Genomic DNA, 23,224 nt, shown 5'->3' on the forward strand with positions numbered 1-23,224 from the left:
TATGAGAAAGAGGCCACAGGCAGCAGGGCCCATTTCTCTACTTCTGAGTATAATGTGTAATTTCTATTAAGTTCTACAGCTTTTAATCATAACTTGTGGCAAAAAAGGTACTCCAGAATGATATCAAAGGAAAAAAAATCCCTAAAATAGATTGACAGATTAGCATTGCTTAAATATTTAAACTCCAACAGCTTTTTTGACATTTCAGTGTAAAAATTCTTTGAGAAAGACATCTTAGAACAATAGTTTTATTTTAGCCAAGTCCTTGAAAACCATACAGATAAATGCCTTGCTGAGCAATTCTCAGGCTCAAGATACTAGAATAAAAATGAGTTCATATCTATTTGCCAAAAATCTGTTCTTTGAAGCATGCATGCAATTGCATTGAGCTTATGTACAGAGTTGGCACAGACACTTCCATCTACTTGAATTGTATCTGGCAACCAGACCAGGAGATAAGAACACATGAATTTCTAGTGTCTTGAGTAATTTTTCCTTTTGGGAGGAAAATTCCAAGGTGTAATACCTGTGGTATTTAGCACAACCAAAAATATATCCGAATCATGCTTTTGTTAAAAATATCCCAAAATATTGAGATTTTTGTCCATGAATCCAAGTGTTACTGATTTTTTTTTTTTAATAAGATTTTGTAATTCTAGAAAATATCTCTGCCAATATGGACCTCAAACACAGCAATGCTCTCCATTTGCCTAGACAGGAACTAAGCAATTCTAAGATTTAGGAGGTTTGCTTTCTCTGAGACTATGGATAACAAAGATGCTGATCATCACCTTTCTCCAAGTGGACATCAAAGAACATTTGTAAACTCCATAGATGCAGCACACCTAAACGCAGACATATCTGGCATGGCAAGTGGCTGTCCTGCATTGCTGAGAAGAGCAGACAACAGCACACGGAGAGAACATTTAAGACAAACCCTCACTCTTAACTGGATCTTTCGTGGCTACACAGCAGTCTGAGCTAAAGTCTGCTCAAATTAATAGAAAGGCTTCCACTAGTTTTCAAATCAGGCTCACAGAGTATGCAAACCTGGGATTTAAAGCCTTGTGTTGACAGACCCATAGATGACACTCCCAAGTGCTCTTTCTTGGCACACCAACCAACTACAATAAAACACCGAGCCAAACTCTACTAAAAAGTCAGTCCAGCCATTCACTCATGTGTAATTCTGCTTGGAAATACATGGAATAAAAATGGAGAATTGGAAATGCTAACTTCCTGCTAAGCATGCGTGTTTTGGAAGTCAGGTATAACTTTTGCTCTCATACCCAAAAGCAGTTTTCCTAGCAAGTTCTGCACAGCTTCCTCAAAGCATGACCTATAGCAACAATGCAACCTCCTTTTAGTTTCAGGTGGATACAAAACTCTAAATGAAAGCAGTCTTTGACCCTCTACTCCTTTTCCGTTAGATGCCTGTACAGATTGACAACATTTGTAGCTAACGCTGATGAAAAATTGTGAAAACTTAAGAAAGAAAATAAAATTTAACTGGGTTGCTATGAAACCTCTATTTTCATGATCTCCTCACCATCTCCATTACTCTCAGACAGAGCAGTAAGGTAGCATTTTGTTTGTTTGTTTACTATGAAAATTCACACTTTATTTTGAAAGAAACATTTTTTCCTTTGGAAAATTGGCATTTCTCCAACATACTGGAGCCTTACTTCTGCTTGTACAGCAGTTACATCGATAAAGTGGCTATTACTGTTCTGTTGTATATGAGCTGGTTTCTGATGTCCATTACAATGGTATAAATCAAGGGCAATTTACCAAGATCTAAATCTGACTTCAATTTTCTAACTGCCACAGTATTTTTTGTTACTAAAAAAAACTGTTTGAAAAGAATTTAATGAAAGATAACACTGACAAAGCTGTAGCTATTACTTTAGATGAAAAGCAGAACTTACAATAAATTCTAAAATTTTAATTATTAAACTTAACTTCTGCTGCTGTATTTCAGAGGAAGGAGATATGATTGCTAAGGAACAAAGCTGAATTAAGACATTAAGTATTTATAGCATTAGTTCTCTAGCTGTATTCAGAACAAATCAGATTTTAACGCAACCAATAATGTCCTACTTGCTTTCTGGCTATTGACTCATCCGCATATGGATCAACATGCAGATCCACATCATCAGTTGAGCTGACTACTGCTGGTTTCAGTTAAATAAGTCAGGAACATGTATTATTTTTCATTCCTCAAGAGAATTGCAGGCATAGAAAGGACCCTGAGAGGCCAACCTCACCTATCTGCCCACACCAGCAAGAATCAAGGCAGCCATACCTGCTTTTCCAGCCTATTCTTAAAGGCCTCTGGCAACTTATTTCTCAACAGAAATTTCTAAAACTTCAGTCCTCCAAATGTATAAGGCACCCTAACAAAAAGATTTGTACCATACTGATACTGCTGAACATTTAATCCAATTAAAGCAGCACAGAACTTTTATTAAAATAGTAACAGGAACATTATAATCTTATTGCCTGTACATGAATATGAAATGAAAATTCAATTTACAAAAAAAGAAAGGTAACGTGTAAGTGTCAGGAATAGGGTGACTTATAATCCAGGAGTAAACAAATTGATGTGGAAGATGTTTGCCTTTTTTCTTCAACTTAGTATGCAATTCTTCAAGCTTTTTTCGAGGAACACAGCTCTTGGTGCTTTCCAAAAAAAGTGCTTCTTTGGTCTAGTAGCAAACATATTTGGCTGTTAAGACAACTTTCATGATTCCAAAGATGCCACCATATACTGCAAGGGAAATGAGATCCTTTCTATCTATGAAACTCTTAATTGACAAACCCATACCAGGTTTCACTGATGTACCAAGAGTTCTCTTTTATGGTCTTCAGCCCTCATCTCTAGTTTTCTCTGCTGAGCATCTTCATCAAGGATCTTAATGTTTACATGATTTACCACGTTTTGTTTATGACATTCACAGTGTAGTGCTTAGTCTCACTGAAATGCCCAAATCACCTCAAAAAATTCCTGTCATAGCTACTTAAATAATTTTACTTCCAAACGTTTCTGCCTCTACCCATCCACCTAAGGATCTCTTCCAAACAAGTTCTGGTATTTTCTATTTAGCAAGGGAACCATTCTTTCCCTTGGCTTGGGGGGTGGAGGTAAAAATCCATGTGCAAGACTTCCATTAACACAAAAAGAACATGACAACTATCTCAAGCATTACTAGAACAAAAGAGCTTTAAAGGCCAGGTGTAGACAAAGAGACAGTCGAGGATTTAAAGACCTACCAAACGTGGTTAATTAAACCATTTCAGAGACTGTGGTTCACGTAGATTTCTAAAACAATCAATTCAAAGGAAAAAAAACCCAACATATCCAGGTTTCAATGTAATAAAATTAGAGTAAAATTCTAGAATGCTGAAATAGTCAGGGTATGATTCCCTGCTGAACCAGAGTTGTTTACATATTCAGCACTGAGTCACAACTGCAGGTCTTGCTGTTCTGTGATGCATATCATTGAAGGGTACAAAGAGGTAAGAGTTGCAACCTGTAGTCCTTAATTTAATTGTTACCATTTTACAAAGCCCTTATCCCTGCTTTCATAAACTTCACCATGTCAGAAAACCCACACAAAATTTCAAAGTAAAGATGTTTATGATTTAAACAACAGCTATTTTGCAGTCAATTTAGGAGTTTAGTTTCATGAAGAAACATTAGTTTGACCCATCTAGATTTGCTCTTCTTTCCTCTTATCACCCGACATTCATTTCTCTTCTTCACCCATCCTCTCTAAAAAAAACTTCAAAAATTTTCAACGTGAACATCATTCACTGATTCAGCCCTACATTTTTATTGAAATTCATTTGAGAGTCAGTTCTGACTTCCGAGTAGATTACTTATTTCAAATATTCATCTTGTATTTTGAGAACATCCTATAATCTACTGCTTGTTCTCTATTTTTTGTCCACAGGGTGTGGCAGTTCTGCAAAATACTACGGTGATCTTTATGCCTTCTGACTAGATAAGTCTTTCAAAAAAAACAGTTAATAGTAATAAAGAAAACTTCTGAAAGAAAATTATAGAAGTGATAAGCACATAATAAAGCTGGTGGATCATTTAAGTGTTTTTATACATATCTAGTAAATGCCTAAATGCTCTCTAGCATTGTACATTAGGTCTCTACAAGTAATGGAATAGAAACATTACTACTTTTACTCACAAAAATATTTTCAAATTATTATTATATAGTTCAGTGAGTACTACTTAGTCATCTCATGACAAAATAGTTCCTTGTCTTTTTGGTTTACATTTGTTTTACTGCCACATTTGCTTCTGCATCTGCACTCAAGTTGTCAAGTATGTTAACTGCACCGCTGTCAGGTCTTCCAGAACCACTTTGCTTCTAGAGACGTACTAGATCATCTGCCGTCACTTAAAAGTAACCCCGTGAACAAAACAGAATACCTCTCTACCTTAAGGTCTTCGGTGGAATTTTCTCTTAACTTGTAAATCCCATTGTAACGAATTATCCAGATCACATTTTCACTATTGCCTTCCACTATTCTCCTTGGCTCTTCTGATGCAGATAAAATAGGACATGGATCTTTACAGTATCTGTTTTGAAGACAAGCCTACCAAACGGTGATAATTGCCTTTTTTCAAAAGAATTGTAAGACAAAAAAGGGCACCTGAGATGTGAAGAACTAAGACATGTTTCAGCTATAAAAATTCCCTCTGTTTGTGGATAGTCTGGTGCTGAGACTGAAACACAGCATTTCTTTTCTTACAGATTTCTCTGATTTGAGACTCCATAGTGCCATTCCTTTTCTGACACCAAGCAAAACCTGCAAAGCTGAAAAAAATTTATCTATATGCAGACATGTGCACAAACACATATATACATGACAAATATATACACAGAGGCACATATATATATATCTTGAAGTTCAGCAGTTTCCCAAACGGAGGACTAAAGCTGATGACAGAGCTAAACCTGCGAACAGACTGTATGTTCCCAAAATCACAGTATTTGAGGGCACATAGCACAGAAATACAACAAATGTAATAATTTAACATATATGAGGAAATAATAAAACTAAGAACATCAGAGATCAGCGCACCCTAGAATGTACAAAACCAGCTGATCCCCCCCCCCCAAAAAATGGGAAAATAGTTTTGTTTTAAATAGGTAAACTAATCTTTCTGTCTCATAGCTATTCAGGACACAAAAAGCAGTTGTGGACTACACAGAAAAGACCACACATTAAACACACACACGTAGTCAGGCATAGACTTGCCTTCAGCATCAATTATTTGGTCCTAGAATGCATCAATTATTTCGTCCTAGAACAACCCGTGTTTATTTGCTAGTCATATTTCCTCTCAATTCTTGAGATTTAAAAACAAAAGAGTCCTGGATTAGCTCCATACTACATCAGCTTTGAAATTAAATGTTGGGTCAAAGCTTGGAGTCTGTGCTTAATCAAACTTCTACCAGAACCAAAAACTTTACCTGACGAAGACTAAATCATAGCTAAAGTCTCAAAAGCCAAGATCTTTTGTGAATCAAGCAGGTGCCTACAGTGTCCAAGGAAAATGAGACAGGGGAACAAATTTTTGCACAGTTTTTTAAAAACAGTACACAAAGCCTTTGCTTTGGTTCTAAAGTTTAAAAAAATCTGGTTTGTTTTCCAGTCCTTTTACAATAATCTCCTTCACGGATAAAAAAGCCAAAGGGACTGAGAAAGAGACATTAATTTTCCACAAAACGAAGCCACACTAAAATCACTAGACTTTGATCTGAAAGACTTCAAATTTTGACCAGCATGCTATATGGGCAACTGAAATTCAAGACCATAAAATATTTATATGGAAGCAATCCATAGCTTGCTTACAAACTGAAATGAAATAACCATACTAAGCCCTGCCGAACACCAAAAGGTTGAAAACCTAGATCTTATTCCCAAAGACACAGTTCAGTCTTTTTTGTGAATCTTACTACTGGTAGTGAGAATTAAACACGTATGTTGGGTAAATAATAGAAGTCTTACAGCCATGCAGTGTTCTTCAACCTATAAAATCAGCAAAAGGTGTGCTTAAAGAGATACACACTAGCATAGGTCCATCTGGAGCTTCATCCCATAGCCTCAGATAGGCAAAGCTCCAACTAAGAGTGTTTTTTTGCCTGAAGACTAGGGAAATGTAATTGGTATACCATACTGCCAATAAGCTGTAAAAAAAAAAAAAAGAAAAAAGAAAAAAAAAGAGAGATACCTGCATTTTAACACTTCAAAACATTCATAATAATCTTTTCAACATTGTATTTTAGTATACGTGTCTGTCTTCATTGTTACAAAAAATCCTTGGATAAACTACGATTTTTTAATCTGGTCTGAAAAGAAATTAAATTAACTGCATATTTACAAGGTAAGAAGAGAAACAGCGATCAAATGAAGAATGTGACTGTATGAAAGAGATTTATACAAAGTAGCATAATACCTTCTTCCAAGGAGACAGACTATTAGGGAAATACAGTTATTAAAGCATAAAAGAACTGAACAACTATTTGTTGAACGAGCCAGAGATGTTGACTTACCAGATCTATTTAAACTTAGTCACTTAAGACTGTTGAAGTCATGGAGTAAACTGTTTACCTGCTATTCTGTGCTAAATATCAGAGTTATTCTAGCTTTTCCTACATCCACTAGTGAAATACTATTATTCTCAAATGCGCTACCTTCCCCCCACCCCGTTCCATGTTATTTCTACTGTAGTTATGCTTAGTGATGGAACAGTTGGATTTTACTGTAAATATTGCCACAATATTTGTTTTGCTGTCCCACAAAGGTGACTTGAATAGGTTATTTAGATTTTTTTCCTGCATTTCACAGAAAATACTGCCAAAACTCTTCCAGACATTTATTTTAACAACCTAAGGAAATGCTAGTGTTTTCCAAATCATGCCCATCATATCATACGTTGGAAGCACCTAAATATGTATCTGATAGATAAGCTAAGAATTTTAAGTTTGTTTGAAATTATGTTTCTGACTCCATGGTTCACAGATACGTCAATAAAATGTGAAAACACAAATCAGCTTAAAGTTCCAGATGTAGAAATGCACAAAATCACATCTCCTGAGCCTCACAGTAAAGAATGATTTCTATTCTGTTCTTCCAACCTGCATGAATTAACAACTGTTTCCCACAGGACATTCATGCAGGTATGAAGTGCAGAATGTTTTCCGTAAGAGCAGATTTGAGAGGAAAACAGGTCTGAAGGAAGTGATTTATGGTCAAGGCTTTGGACCTGAATTAAAGAATTTTGGACAAATTCTCCTCTCACTTTCACACTCTTCATATTGTCTACTGCATGAGAAAAACTTTGACATCAGCAAGACACATGAGAAAAAAGAAAGGAAATTCAGTATAAGATCTGAAGACTGTTGCAGTGATCTGAAGAGATCATTTTAGCCCAAATGTGGAGGTTCTTGACAAAGCAAGACCTCCTTTTAATCATTAAAATCCATGTAATTAGACTTTTTGTATTTAGATCTACATTTCTTTAATCTTTTGTGTTAGAAGTTAGATTCTTTAGTGCAACTTTGGTGGATTCAACATGAAATGCCAAGAATACAAACCTATTAAACCAGACAGATTTCCTATTAAAGTCACTGCATATCTGACTCCCATCATAAAACTAATATAAAAATAATTTTGGATTTTCCACTTCTCACTTCAGCTATAAAATTTTATAAACATTAAAAAAAAAAAAAAATCTATAGTTAACAGTTAAAACTGCCCGATTACCAAACAAGGACCATCAGGTAACCACCAGCCGTGCCGCACCCACCTACAGACTGGCTATTACACATAGAAGTATCTGTAATGAACACTACTACAGTGTTTTTAAGACATTGGCTAATTAATCTAATGCTGAGGGGAAAAAAAGGAGCCAATTTTGCTCTATTGCAGCTGTTTTACATTGTGTTCCTCTTTCACTTTTAGTGGAGACATTGCAATTCAAAAATCACTGAAAGGCTAAAGCAAGTCCAGGATCACCTTGGACTGAAACACAAAAGCAACAGTCACATCAAGTCCTCTGTATGGGAAGTGTACACTGAGTGTCCCTAAATCCTGGAACGCAGAGGTTGTTCCCAAGCTGAAATACATTCTCAACACATGCTCATTCAGTCTACAGATTTCCTTCTCAGACCACTGATCATTATGGGGGTTCCATCAGCTAGCAAATTTACAGAGACTATCAAATCATTTGATATAGGCCACCGAAGAGTCATCACACGCTAATGGCCTTCAGTTGCCTCTAAACATGGTCTGGATTCAAATACACTGATCCAGTGATGAGATGCTCTTAATCCTACTGCCTGCCCCCAGAGCCCTGCAGTCACATGGGCAGATAAAGATCTAAATGAGTATCATTCTACTTAATTACTCTTTTTACGCTTTTGGAGAGCAATATAAATATAAATCTTCAGTAAATAATGCTTGATGTCACTAGCAAGTAGATTATACTGCAGCCATCTGTTTGCAGCTTGAAAAGTTACCAGTAAAATAAGACTTCCTTGACAAAAAGCAGCAACAGTTTATGCCATCACGATGACTTCAATTTCCTTACTTTTAGGAACAGACATTAAGCAGTAAAGTTGTAGAATACTGCTGCAGCACAGTACAGCCTTATCTAATCCTTAAAAGTTAAACAAATTTGCAGTAAATAATGCTGCTAATATCCTGGCCTAAGAAAGCATGTAATAACACAGATTTCATAAATGCTGTGAAATCAGAGAGCACTTACACTGTTCCCAAATTTATATTTAAAAAGAAAAAAAAAACTATTTCTACTGTGAAATAGAAAAGATTCACTTATAGATATTTCTTTCACCATGTTTCAAATCCCTCTCATAGCTATTTTGGACTTAAAACAAGGTCTGAAGTAATTTTCAAGTCAGCCTCTAAAACAAGCCTGAAGGGTACTGCTCAAGACCTAGCTGAAAGAGAACAAAACATCATGCACTGGTAAAAATATTCTTTGATCAAGAGCGTGCAAGCAGGGCCAACACTCCTATCTTCCGCTGCTCTTAGACCATGATAAAGTTTTCCCTCACAGTACACAAAGCAATTAGAGTAACTATGTCAATTTGGACTGTATCAGTTCATCAGCTTAACTGAAGACTTGATTTCAAATCCCCACTATCTTCATTCAAGAATATATTGTCATTATTATTACTTTAAAAATAAACAAAGGTGGTGCAATCATCATGTCCAGTCACCTTTGTGACCAGAGACAATGTAATTTCCAATCAGCGAACTGATGTCATTTGATTGCAATGGAGCCAGATAAGAAGCTTATCAAAATTTTCCTCCATCAATGAAATGATTGTGGGAACAGGCTGACTGATACTACAAGTTGGATAACATTGTCTCCTTCAGGCAATTGATAGTTTCCCTCCTGAAAGCAACATGAGCGGATTTGACATACATTGATAGCCTCAGCACTGCAAGGGGTTTGTAACCTTCCTCCCCTCACATTAATAGCGTGAGTCTGGCCTGGGTACCTTTAGGTAAAAGCTAAGTTGAGGAAAAAAAGTATCACCTCTTTTCACAGTTGGATCCTCATTTGCCTTCATGTTTTCATTAGCCATTCCCTGCATACTTCTTCCCCAACAAACTCGCACTGAGATTTCCCAGTGAGGTTAAATTTGTCTGACAGGTGATAAAGTAAGAATTTTCTTTAAAAAGTAACAAATAATTTAACGTTTAGCAATATTTTAGTAAGTTCTAGTTGGCTGACATGGTGGGCACTTACCCAAATCCCCTGTAGCTGTTGAGTCAGCTGTACTCCATCTATCCTGTGCTCCTGCATGTGATCAAGTGTTCAACTCCTCTGCCCTGCAGAACTTTTTTAGAAAATACGCTGACCCTGTGGATGGGGGAAAAGAGACACTCATTATGAAAATTCTTTTTAAAGTAAGTTTGGATTTTAGATGGGAAAATTTGACAGGTCTCAGAATACTTTACAAGTCTGTTCATCATCAGACTGAAACCTGAGCAGGATCTTTATGGTGGCTTTTTTCAATCCTCTGCCTCTTTTTTTGTTGCAGCCTTTTGATCTGTTTCTCTCCACTTGTATGAAGATCTCCAGAGGACCATGTGGGACAAACAATCGACCTGGAGAAATTATTCTGTCATCAGCTTGTTGAGGGAAAACCTTGTCTGCTTAAAAAGAGGGGTGGGAGGAAGGAGAGAGATGGAAGCACTGAGATAGGATCAGTAACTAAGCTGCAAGGTTATCAATGTCCCGTTGTGTTTTGTGAGAAGTGTCTATTTTTTTCAAATCTGGGCTAAATTCATAGTACTAAACAAAACAAAAGCAAAAAGAGCGACATTTCACGCTGTGATGAAAATGTGATATAGGGGTGTCATCATGAATACAGGTGTCAACAGAATGATAATTACCAACAGGACATCAATGCACACAAAGGCAGAGATCAAGCTGCTAGAAACCAAACCTGCTTCATAATATCTACTCCCCTGTCTCTGGGATTTGGAGGGGGGTGGCGGGGAGGTGTTTAACTCCCTTTTGTTGCATTAGTTTTTTCTTCCTCTTGCCTCTTTCACCCCCACCCTTCAGTTTCTATTGCAACCATCTACGCCTAGAAGCTTTCATTACACCTTTGGACAGGGAAAACAATAGTTTAGAGGCCTTGACACCATGGAGATAGCTTTGAGGTGCCTGGCTTTGTTGGGGCTTAGGGCAGTTTTTAGAACAGAAAAGCCATGCCTCAGCCATACCTTCACTTCAGCAAGCTCCTCTTAAACATTAAAGTGCTGCAGAGCACACTGTGCACATTCACGGTAACCCTGGCAGGCTCCGAACAGCAGCCGTGGCAGAACCAGCGGCGACATGATGCACTAATCCTCCCTCCTCCTCATGATCCTACCATGTCAGGGCACTGCAGAAGAAAGCAGATGACCCTTTTAACACTGAAGCATCCTACAGAGGCACAGGCCCTGGTGAAGGAGCTCCTAGAAGAAGCCCAGAGGGCTCACGGGTCTGCATGTCCCCTGCCTGCTCTCCGTTTCTCCGGAGGCAGTGGGATGCTCTTCTGCTGTTTCCTGAGCTACCCTCTGCCACTCACCTCCACACCTGAGAGATCAGCGGCCTCATCACCCAGCGGTGCTGCACAAGATCCATTTCACTTTCCTCCCAGTGCTGAAAGGGGGTAGCCCCTGCACACACAAACCTTGTGCTCTGCACCAGGGACTGGCAGACCCCACCTGGCCGCTCCAGACCCAGCAAGGAGAGCCCAGCACTGACCCCTTACTTAAGCAGCCAGAGCTTTTGCAGTTCCCAGCAGGAGTTTTGCTCCAGAAAAGATCCAGTCTACAAGGGTTATATTTTGAAGTCATCAGGCACCAAAGGACTCTTTACCTTTGTAAATTTCTAGCGCTTTACTCAGGCACATACCCTATAATATTAATGATGCTTTGGCTGGGTAAGGACTCAAAAACTAAATCCAACCTTATAATATGAATAACGTAATACAATCTGGACTAGGGCAGCCTTGAAGTAATAAAAAGATAAACCAAGAGATATGCAGCAATGACACGTTCCAGTCTTTTACTTCATATTAAGTGTTTGGACAGGTTTGGTACCTCATCACACAAATCTACAATGAAATACCTCAGTGTAATATCAGTTTCATAAACAAGAGTGTTTAAAGCACAGTCTACCCTCGAGTATGTTTCTGAAATGGGAATCTCCATTTATTTTTTTAAGACACTTATAATATCAAAAGTCATCCCTTGCCTTTTGATCCTCAGATAAGATTATTAAAAACATCAAATCATCTTAAAACACTGTGTGCAATTTCTCTACGTTTCCACTGACAGCAAGTAAAGCTTCTGCAACATCTGGGTTTCTTCCCTCCATAGGGATATGCACACAATGAAATCCTGGCCCAGCATCACAGCCGTCATCCCATCTTTCTCTTGCTGCAGGCTATGCTTTTCAGTAAATAAAGGAGACAAAGCGCCAGGCTGCAGGACAGGTCCTTATAACCTGAGACTCACTCAAGAAGCTGGCCATCTCAGCAGCTATGCACAAAGGACTGATGGCTGTGCATTTCTGGGAGACTCAGCTGTCCCCACAAACTGTAGAAGCAGCTTGGCTGAAGTGAATGCACTTGCACCTGCACACATGTGTGAGCAGAAGCGGGTTAAAACCTGGCTGGGCAGCACAGCTCACAGTGGCTGCATTGCAGCCCTCAGTAGCCAGCAAGACTAGCCTTCATCCCAGCAGGTCACATCATGTACCCCTACGAAAATTATTGCTGACGTACCCCTCTCTCACCGTATGCTTATTGGGGAAAGAACAATTAGCTAGATGTTCCCAACCCCAACAGCTTTCACAACCTGGGAGCACAGCAGTTCCCCCCTCAAACTATTAAAACTCCATAGGCAAGGGGGAAAACAGCCCCAACATGTTCTATCAGTAATTAACTACTCTTACTTATAGAAAGCAATCAATCAACAAATCTCTGTACTTAGTAGAAATAGGCACTTCACTGCTATCACACTGTACTTGTAAGTGATCTGAGGGATATGCTGCACGCACCCATAAAATCTAAGATTCTGTTTCAAGTTCTCTATAAATAATAGAGAATTCAGTAATTCCTCTGCTATATAATGTGTTATTTATCTGCTCTTTACATTTAAAATAAAAAGAAAACCCTGAATTCATTAACTTGGCAAAATAAAACAAACATGAGTATATCACCATTAATCCTTGAAGGAATGTGCCCCCAACTATTTGATTCTCTAATCTTACACAGTTTATTTGTAAAGAAATGATTTTCACTCTGTATAATATTCTACAGTTTTGCAAGCTTTCAGTATGATTTCAAACAGTTATTCTGGCCAGATCAAATGTAAGAGCACAGTGCTATGAATATATCACAAAGAGCTTTCCAAATGTACCTCATTATCACTAACAAACACCTTCCTCATTTCCAAATTCAAAATCTGTCTCCATCCCAGAAATCCCTCTGCCTGTCTCGCTATTTTGCGTATTATTTGAGATCAGACAATCTGATTCTTCTAAACACTAATTTTAGGAGTTTTGGACACAAGTTTCAGCAATTAGCATCTAAGGAACTATCTCTTTTTGTATAGAAAGATACCATGCATAAGCAAAATTATTTCTCCTCCCCTCTCCTCCAGGATTTGGAAAGCCCCCACTCACCCACAATTTGCTGCTGATATCTAAATACCTGCAAGGAGACAGAGTTGCTGCAAGAGGATAGAAAAACTCAATAGAAGAGAGCAAATTTCAAATAAAAGGGCAAGTCCAAACATTATTAACCAGTCCATACGCAAGCCAAATTCTACTGCTGATTTGCCCAGGATATAACTTCAGAGTCTGTCAGATTGACATTACTCTTAATACAAAAAAATACAATAGACAAGATTATCATTTATTATTAATCAGAAAAAAAAATTCCTCATGTTTTTATCACTATTATCCTCTTGTATAGAGCTCTGGAGATATCCTAAACTTGCTTTTATCAAACTAAGCCAATATCAGAACTTCACCATTAATGTGAAATGCCATGAAGCTCAGCTAGATTGTTAGCTTTTTTAAGCACAGAGGAGAAATAAGGCTATTTCAAAACAAAATATTCTTCAGTTTTATAAGTCATATGAAAATCCCATGCTCAATTCAAAAGTGAAACACTTTGCTGTCAAGAGGGACTCTACCTTTTTGGGAATGAGTTCTGAAGGTTCACAGTGGTTGCCAGAGGGCCCGTGAAATGAATTCTGCAGCCTAAACGGCCTTCTGAGGGAACAATTCAACCAAAGCACATTTCCATTGTTTAGGAACAGAGGAAATCTTATACATGATTAGACAAGTAGTTTATTTAGCCATATGCCTTGTCCAGAATATACCTCAACACTAAACATTTTTTAAAAGTACAGGGGGAAAAAAAAGGATGCTTAAAAACACAACCTCAGCTGACAAAACAAGCAAGCAAACCTTTCCCACAAAATAACTTAACAGAAGTCAGCTTATGTTTGGGACTTTATATAGGCTTATATTTGGGAGGCATCTCATGGATTTCCTCTCTAGACGTTATCATCATCCTTATACTGCTATTATGACTCCCCTTACATGCCTCTTTTCCACCCAGGCCTACACTAGTACTTTCAGTTCTTCTTACAATGAAATTTTGGAAGCCTCCAAACACTCCCCATCCCTTCTCCAGTTGCTTTGTGTTTCTCATACCTGTATTTATCTGCATTTGAAAACCCCCATGCTTTTGCTTTTCTAGCCATTTCTCAGTATTAAGACCACATTAAGCCCCTTGGTATAAGCAATTCACACTACTACCCAGGCTTCTTTTCTGAAAGATCCGATTTAATTCAGAACCCAGCTAATGTAGATTAAACAACTTATATCATTCTTATTATACCTAATCAATATGTGCTGTAGCCACAAGGAAAAAAAAAATTAAAAATCAATACTGCATGAGAAATTCCTCCCTAGTTGTAATCAAATATACTCACACAAACACATGGCTTAAAAATTGTCATGGCTCTTTACATTATTGGCATCTAGAAAGAGTGTGCACCAGTTTTAAATAACTGAACAGTATTCAACCTCAGAACCGACTATTTCACTATCTTGCCAAAGCAATTGTAATTTAAATCTGCTAACAGTTTGCATTAGAGAGAACAGTGAGCACAAGTGAGAAAAATTATCGTGAAATTATACTTGCACTGAAACATCACACAGAACCTAAATCCAGTTTATGCAGTTTTACTATCGGCAAAAACGTGACCTGAACAGATTGTAAATAACCCTGGCATCAGTTTCATCTGGGTACAGACCGTAGAACTGGGATATATAAATCCCTGTTAGTCATACTAGCACACAACAACATATATCAAAGGACCAACATGTTTCAATATTAGCAGAGGTAAACTTGAATGAGAAATGGCTGTGGTAACAAATTGTGAATTGGATTAAAAAACACACACGAGACTCCTTCAGCTTCTCTGGCTTTATGGAAACCTGTGTGCTTAGTGGCAACAAATATATTCTCCCCGTGCTTTAGAACAGCATTAAAACCAGCTCATTTCTTGCTTTAAAATTCCTCTGTTTCACAATTTGTCTGCTTTTTGGTTTTAGATGTTTAAGCCCCTACTGGCAGAATCTACATCTAGTATCATAGATGAGCTTCAGCTTACCTGGGGGTGTTTTGAAAAAGAGTTTTCATGTTGCCCATAACAGACCTGGCAACCTGCTGTGAAAATAAATCTGGAATTAAACTTCTTGGATTATACAGAGAATTTTTATTTTCCCCTGAATCTAAAAAAGTAAAAATCACTGTTACCACTTGCCAACTTATCTTCAGTCATAGGAAGTTACACTGTCCACACACAAGATGCACAGTTTAAGACCACCATTTCCAAATATATGTACACTTTATTAGCATTAGATTAAGTCTAAACATTATACACTCCTATATAGAACTGAGACACACTCCTTTTTGAATTCATTCCCACCTCCTAGCCAAACCCACAGTCCCTATTCCTTTCCTTTGACAACTAGATTATACTTAATCTTTCAGTATTTCAAGCATTTTTCTTCTACTGAGGTCTGCAGCTTTTCAGATGAGAAAGAGAGGATGTATTTGACCTGAAAGGAACATTAATCTGGTCCTCTTGCTTTACAGCACAGCCTTTCCTTGTCTTTCTCTGCCATTAGCTTCTTCAACTAAATGTAGATGTCACCAGCCTTTCTTTAGCAAAGGGAAATAAGTGTCCCATTAAGTACTTAGAGGAGTGGACAGATTCCCCAATTCAGCTGGTTCCCTACACACTTGCTGGTGCTGAACAGCAAATCTTGTATTTCTGAGAAAGGGCCATCACAGAGAGGTTATTTTCCTCTAAGTGGTTTCCTTATTTCACCTGTTCTCAAGTTTAGTGTTAAGTTGCTGAAAGATTACCTCATTCATATGATTGGGAGCCTGTTAGCCTCCAGAGTGTGAGTGAGGCAATAATTATTTGTTTGAAAAATACTGGTAGTTTAGCTTGCATTGCAAAGAAATATGCCTGAATTTGCCATTATTCCAGGGATGAATCCTGAAGCCTTTATTTCCTTTTCAGAGACACAGGCCGTCCTCACAATGGTGAAAAATTACATGCAGAGAGTCCCAGCTGCTGCTCACATTCAGTAAGAGTCTGAAGGGAACTGAAGCAAAGGGCTGACTGCCTGAGCAAGCACTGCTGCAGACTGCGTGTGTGCCCACACCCTGGGACTTCTCCAAGGAGGAAAGTGATCTCTGCCTAAGGTAGGATGTAGTTTAATGTACTTTAATACACTAGTGAAGTGCCCCAAGCCAACTGGGCTCTCCCGCCTCCTTTAGTGTAAAGAGGGTTTTTTGGGTTTAGAGCTTGGTTTACATTGCGCTAGAAGCTTCTTTTGGGGGTCTTATTTGTGGGGGTTTGGGTTTTCCTAGAGCTACTTTTATTCAAGAAAAAAAGTAAGCAAGGGCAGAGCTAGTGCAATAAATGCAGAGCTTCCCATGTTTATTCAGGCCACAACCAGATTTCTAAGACCACTTTCCATGAGCTTTTTCCTAAGTAAATACAGCCACTGCTTTGGTTGCTAAGACAGTTTTCTATAATTTAAAGTGAAATTAAAACTTCAAAACAATAAGACCTCAGGTGTCACGAAATATTAATCAAGGAGAGAGAAAGAGTGACGGACATCAGAAAGATTTCTCCACAGAAGAGCCTTGACCTGTTCCTCCTGGGTTGTACCAGCTATCAGAATATAAAAACAGCAAACTGCCCCTAGGAAGAAAAAAAGCTCACTACACGACCTCTATGAACTGGATTTAAGATGCATGTTCATTATTTTGCAGAAGGAATGTTCAGCAGGATCAATATGCCATCAAGATAAAAGAAGAATATAAATTGTTCTGAGAGTTGGTCAGAATTTTCTTTACTGTCACCCAGGGAATTAAAAACAGAGCAGGAGGCATATTAAAACTGTGCTTTTATAAGCTTAATCAGTAGGCTGGAAAATGAGTTTCAAACAGAGATAATGAGCTCCCAAATCATAATTTGCCAAGGGTGCATCGATTTTCACTGGTCTTCAGATCATTTATGAACATCCAGTACAAGAACACCTTTCTGCCCCAGGCCCCCACCAAGCAGAAGCGTGTGCCAGAACAGACTACATGTATGCAGGGAGGAGTTATCAATTTAATGGTTGCATGAGGAAAAAAGGTCATGAATTTGGATCCACTCAGGATGGACAGTTCATGGTCATTACCAAAGCTGAGAAGGAAAGCATTTTCATGTCTTGTTTAATAAACATTTTCCTTCCCCTCTGTACTGGTTTTGGCTGGGCTAGAGTTAATTTTCTTCATAGTAGCTAGTATGGGGCTACGTTTTGGATTTGTGCTGAAAACAGTGTTGATAACACAGGGATGTTATTGCTGAGCAGTGCTTACACAGAGCCAAGGCCTTTTCTGCTTCTCACCCCACCAGTGAGGAGGCTGGGGGGGCACAAGGAGTTGGGAGGGGACACAGCTGGGACAGCTGACCCCGACTGACCAAAGGGATATTCCAGACCATAGGACGTCATGCTCAGCATATAAAGCTGGGGGAAGAAGGAAGGAAGGGGGGGGGGGGACGACATTCAGAGTTATGCCATTTTGTCTTCCCAAGTAATGGTTTTGTGTGATGGATCCTTGCTTTCCTGGAGATGGCTGAACACCTGCCTGCCAATGCGAAGTGGTGAATGAATTCCTTGGTTTGCTCTGCTTGCGTGCACAGCTTTTGCTTTACCTATTGAACTGTCTTTATCTCAGCCCACAAGTTTTCTCACTTTTACTCTTCTGATTCTCTCCCCCATCCCACCCACAGTGGAGTGAGTGAGCAGCTGTGTGGTGCTTAGTTGCTCCTGGGGTTAAACAACACCCTCCTGGGCATCTTCACAGAGATAGCAAAGGGCTAATCACAATAGCTGATCACAAAAATTGGTCATGCTGCCACCACTGTGGCTTCACCAACCCCACAGCCACTGTCCTCATTACCCTCCACCCCCAGCAACTATTAGGGCATTTATCCAGTACATGGGAGAGCAGACTGAAGGTCCCGCCTCCAGCTCCAGGGAGCACATCTCCCCTGGGGACTGCTCCGTTAGGTCAAAGGGTGAAACCTACTCCCAGGTTAGTGACAACAGTTTTTGTCCCCACCAACTCATACTGAGTTGTTCATACAAAGACTCTCTAATATGAAATATGGCAAATGAGAGAAAATCCAGTTTAGCATATGCTCTAGATCCATGCCTAAAGCACTGTCCTGAGAAACAGGACAAAGTTGAAATAAAGCCCTTAGACTAGAGGGGCATTAAACCTGGGTCTTCTACAACTTAGTCAAGTAGCCAGATCACTAGACTAACAGTGAGGAGTTACTGCAGAGGCAGGTTTCTATCAGGGCATCCAAAATTTGTTGTACAAAACATCACAAGTGACATAACAGAAGTTAAAAAAAAAAAGGGGTCTTTTCATTCACGTTTACATTTGATTTCTTCTTTTATGACAGCACACAAAAGCCACGTACACATCTATATTCTTGCTACAGTGAATCAGGCTTGGTTTCCCTTCCTCCCACCCAGCATCACCAATACACAAATGCCCTATGCTGAAAGGACTGACTGGATTTTTTCAGGAGAACTGTTGGAATCTGAGGGAATAGTCCTGTCATCTGACACCTCTATCCATGTTGTTCTTTTCATTCCTCTATATATCTTATTTACAGTTTACACTGATATGTAAAAAATTCAACATTAACCCCTTCTCACTTGTTTTACCCACTAGTGCTTTCACCTTATTTGGTTGCACCCTGCTCTTGTCAGTGAGTTAGACTGACTGGGTACTATTTGTCTGATATTCTGTTACCTCACTTCTTTACTGTGTAGTAAGTAAAATTTTCTCTTGTTAAGAGTTAGCCTCATCCCAGAACCTAGTTCCATTCCAAGAGAGCTATTTTGTTTGCCAGGGAAAAATTAAATTAAAAAAAATGTTGTTTACCTTTAGGAGCTATTTGTCTTCTGCTAGGGAATAGAGTAATTAACTAATTATATAGGTTGGGGCAGCTAAACAGATTGGGGGTTGTTTTTTTTGTTTAAGAGTGCAACACTAAATTAAGTTCATTATCACTTAAAAATCCTTTTTTTTCCTCTAGCAAAAGAAACAGACTTATAAGGGTGGGGGCTCTGGTCTTGACATATATCCTTTCTTTCATCCATTCTGTCACATCTCTGCAGAAGTCAGACATTCTTTTAGTTGCTCATTTCAGGGGAGAATGAGGACGAGAACCCTTGCCTTAGTAGTTGGCAAAATAAAACCAGATATGGAGGACTACATGACTGGGGGCAAGGAACAACAAACAATCCTGCAATAAATCCTGTTACTTACTCTGTTCCTTGTATTGTTCAAACATGTGTTTTTAATAGCACAGTCTATCACACATAACAAGGAACAACCTACCCCAAGCTCTGCATCGAGAGAATTCAGAGAAGCTGTAGCTTTCTTCTGTTGTTCATTAGCTGAACATGACCATCCCAAGACCTTAGCAGATGTGTCTGAATTGGTATGACTACTTCTCCCTTTGAACTGCCATTCTCAGAAATATTCATGATTTTGTCCTGTCTGTTGTTACATTATGAGCGTCTGTAAAACACCTCAGGACTGAAGATGAAAACATACTGGTGGTACAGCATTAAAGACCTAAATTTTTATCTTTTCCTCCATGCAAAACCAGTGCAAAGAGCTAAAAAGTTGAAGTTCTGAACTTCACACTCATTTCCTGGAGAAAACATGGAGGAAATTAATGCTTGCAAATCTTCATTAGTCTGTACATTATGGAAAGATACTGTAGGTTAAATATCAGGCTTGCCTGTTAAGTACAATAGCAACAGATCAAAGTAAATGCTACTATACTAAATGAAAACATTATAAAAAAACCACTGTGATTAGAGCTACTACTTTTAAATAATCCATAAAATAAAAAAGTGAGAAAAATGTATCCTCTCAAGAATTACAGCTCCACTTGATCTATTTCTTCCCTCACTATTAAGTCCACTGCATTATTTATTCATTCGAGTGCTTTAATCAAGATAACTGCTCAGAAGTCATTTGATTTAAAAGAATGCAGTGCTACATGTAGCAGTAACAGATCACAGCAATTTGCAGCCCACAGTAATGTGCAGCAGCACAAAAAACTAGCTGTACTGAGGACACATTACATGGTTACAGCTGAGAAAGTAATTCTGTGGCGTAAAAAGGAGATTTTTTTTATTTATTTATTTAAATAAAGAAATACTGTTGTGAGAGACACCCATCCCCCTTATGCTTGGCCCCAGGACCCACACCAACCACGCTACACCACCAACCATAGTTTGAAGGCCTATTCTGCAAGACAAGATACTATTTCACTTAGGCATGTTTCAAGCATGCAGCCCTACTTGTGGCAAGCCAGTCTGCAGCAGCAGGGAACCCCAAGCATTTTGAAAAGCCTATCCAAGAATCGGGTAAATACATGGCATATTAACACGGACAAACCACCACTCTGTTGTGGCTACACAATTTGCTTCAAGTGCTGTCATGCTTTTGCATGCAGACCAGTGGTGGCCAATGCGATGCCGGGCTAGCTGCAGACTCTCTCACATTCGCTCCCAGCAACACAAGGATAACAATTCTTCCCAAAACAAGGCTTTTTAGGTAAACTCTTGGATTTGTGAGGTGCCTGGACACTGCAGTGAAGAGTATTATTATATTCCTTATAAAACATATCTGAGTTAAACTCTGCATGTTGTCATAAAGTGCACAATGAATGCTATACACTTAAGTAACACGTCAGAAGTAGCGAGGTTACACACACTGTTTAAAATAGTCTTGACAGGCTGAAATACAGTCAATGACAAGCTATTTCGTCATGTGGAAAGAATAGCAAAATTGTTTTTAAATCTATTCGGCTAAAAGAAATATTGCCAGGTTAAGTGTTTTTGTTGCATTTTGAATAAAGCTAAAAAAGGCTTGAAAAACTTTAAATCAAAATAAATGTTGGTAAAGCCATTTTCAACAGAAGTTTTCTTTCTCTACACGTTCTCACATTGTGGCTGGAGAGTCTCCTGTACTTTATCATGTCTGAAGCTACCCATACTTTTCTCTCTACTTTTTTGAGCAGTGGAAGCAATCAGATTAAAAGGGATGAAAACATTAATATGTTGGTTGTTGAGAATATCTCAGATAAAATGTTAAATAAATCATTGAAAGAGCATCAGGGTTTGTTGGGGTTATTTTATCTTGATACATCTGAAAGATTTTTCAGAACCTGAATTCCATAGAAAATTCTGAACTTAATTCCTGTTTCAAATCAGGGTGCTGGAGAAATAAGGAAGTCATTTTCCTAAAATAAGGGTAGGTTGTCTTTTTTTCCTCCTGTGAAATGGAGAAATCCATTTCTCAGCCAGCTGGCTCCATTACATCTCTTCCTGAAATCAAGCCACTACAAGATATAAAAACTTGTAAGTAACATAAAAAGGAATACATTGAACACTCCAGCTAAATTGGAATACGGACAGATTTAAAATTAGAACAGAGAAAAGAACATACGAATAACAATGGGTCACAAAACAGAGAAGTAGCAGGAACTGTAGCAATGTTATTCCTGAATAAAATACAAATGACAGCTTCAAGAGCATCCTTGTAACAAAGGAGAGCTGCAGACCTACGACAAACTCAAAAGAAATATTGGAGACAGCTAGAAAGCTCATATCAGATTGCAGAGCTACAGAAACTGAAAATCATATTTTTTTAGAAATGCATCAGACACATACATAAAAGCTCTCTAAAATAAAACTTTAGCCTTGTGTAATAAATCTTTTTATACATAAAAATATACTATTCTTTCCTCAACAGGACCTGTGTACAACCTCGGAGACAGTGACATAAGAGAAGGAATCACTTTTTTGATGTCAAAATAGGTGTAAGCTCATGGCAACAACATTACTAATAGTAAAAAAAGGGAACCCAAAGAAAGTAGATGAAAACTCTTGCTAAAATAAAGTACATCTGTAATCACTAATGATTATAATAGTCTCTGAACAAATGCATCAGGATGCGATCTTGTGTCTGTTTTAAGGCAGTATGTCCACAGACTACAACTATACTTGTAGTTTAAGCTAGCACACAGGAAAGAAGATCATAAAGAAGACCTACTGTTTTTATACTTTGTGCAAGAAAACACTTTTTCCACACAGTCCAAATCATTTTCAGCTTTACTTCCAAACAAGAGTAATTACTATTGTTTTTTATTATTACATGCAAAAAGCTCCTCTCTCTAGATGAAGGCCTGCTATTTGCAATATAAATACATTTGGGAAAACAATTGTGCTTTGGAGATTTTACTGTCTAGTTTAATATCAAACACTATAAGCAGGGATAAAAATATATGGAAGGAATATGCGACATTATGCACAACTTCTACAAAAAAACCCCTTAAATTCATTTTTTCTTAAATAAATAGCAAACTTACAATTCTTTCAGCTTTGTATTTCTATTTTCTTTCAGCTAAAGCTCTAGTTAAAAAGCTTTATCTAGATAAAGCTCTCTATATAAAACCCATTGATTATTATATACTGTTTCTATTGTAATAATGCTACACTTGTGCCAGGGACTGCATAAACACCAAGATGATAGCATCTGTCCCAAAGACTTTGTAATTATATTTGCAGTACACAAGAACATGGGGATACAGACAGGACAGCCAGTAAAACAATGAGACCCCACTAGGCAGCATGAGTTGTGGTCTTTGGCTGTGCTTCCTTGGGCCCTTCTCTTGGGGCAGTGGGGGAAATAAGCCAATTTCATCTCTTCCCCAGCCCCTTGCTCCCAGTCTTCCTGTCCTCTTCCCTGCCATGCTGATGCATCTCTTCTGGGAATCTAAGAGAAATGTCTCAGGCCATGAGCAGTCCAGCCAAGATTTGTGCAGGCCTTAAGGCAAAGGAGAGTTAACAGGGAGAGGAACAGGGAAGTAACTTTGGAGACATTTGCTAGGATTTCTTCCCTGGCATGGGAGGAAACAAAAGGATGAAAATACTTTTTGAAGATTTTAAGCAGGACACATCACTGGTTACAGG

At 38.4% G+C, this 23,224-nt stretch overlaps 1 protein-coding gene across 4 annotated transcripts in view; it reads right to left on the bottom strand.

Moving 5' to 3' along the window:
• Positions 1-23,224, bottom strand: part of ZPLD1 (zona pellucida like domain containing 1) — a 68,110-nt gene that overhangs the window by 23,741 nt on the left and 21,145 nt on the right. For 2 of the 4 annotated variants that reach the window (XM_052795006.1, XM_052795009.1), the window contains exons 3-4: positions 15,253-15,308; positions 9,809-9,922 (exon numbers count right to left, since the gene is read on the bottom strand). The gene's annotated coding sequence lies outside the window, so the exon portion shown is untranslated. The remainder of the gene's footprint in view (positions 1-9,808; positions 9,923-15,252; positions 15,309-23,224) is intronic. The other 2 variants (XM_052795008.1, XM_052795007.1) reach the window with 1 other exon arrangement.

This window comes from Harpia harpyja, chromosome 8 (genome assembly GCF_026419915.1).
Source record: "Harpia harpyja isolate bHarHar1 chromosome 8, bHarHar1 primary haplotype, whole genome shotgun sequence".
Lineage (NCBI taxonomy): Eukaryota > Metazoa > Chordata > Aves > Accipitriformes > Accipitridae > Harpia > Harpia harpyja.